Source organism: Fragaria vesca, linkage group LG6 (genome assembly GCF_000184155.1).
Source record: "Fragaria vesca subsp. vesca linkage group LG6, FraVesHawaii_1.0, whole genome shotgun sequence".
Classification (NCBI taxonomy): Eukaryota; Viridiplantae; Streptophyta; class Magnoliopsida; order Rosales; family Rosaceae; genus Fragaria; species Fragaria vesca.
The window spans coordinates 36,039,060-36,039,728 of NC_020496.1; positions in this window are offsets into that span (position 1 = coordinate 36,039,060).

The following is a 669-nucleotide window of genomic DNA, read 5'->3' on the forward strand; positions in this document are numbered from 1 at the left end:
ATTTAATCAAAATAGGCAAAATTACCCGAGAGCCATAATTACGCTCATCATTGCCTAACTTCGATATTCTTACATCGGAACGATCCGAACTTAAATATCATACTCAACAGTCGTAAATACAACCTCTCCAAAATACGACTTAAATCCTACGGCCGGATTCTACATTAATTAACCGCCAAAAATACCAAACTTCGGAAATTCACAAACCTATCCAAATCTCATCCAAAAATTCCATAAATCACACCAATATACTCCTCTTAATATTCCACATTTAAAACCCTAAAAATCTCCTAACCGGCAGCGGCGGCCGGCAGCCGTTTTCCGGCGACCTGCAAATGCTACCAAATTTTAACAGAATCTTCCTCTCAATCTCCTCTACAACTTTCATGAGTAACACATCACCCAATTCCAAGCCTAACTAGGCTAATCGAACGGAAACAACTTAAACACCATAAAACTTCCACCTCAAATTTCTCCTTACTTAGCTCAAGAGGGAGGGAGCTGCTTGGAGGGGTTGTTGCACGGGAGGAGGGCTACAAAACCGTACCAAGCTTGCCCGGATTGGTGGCCGGAGGAGGAAGTTCCGGCGAAGTGAAGGTTTGGACAGTCGGACCTTACGGGTGGCACCGCTCACTCACGGCGGAGCTAGGGCGTCCTCTCACCGGTCCA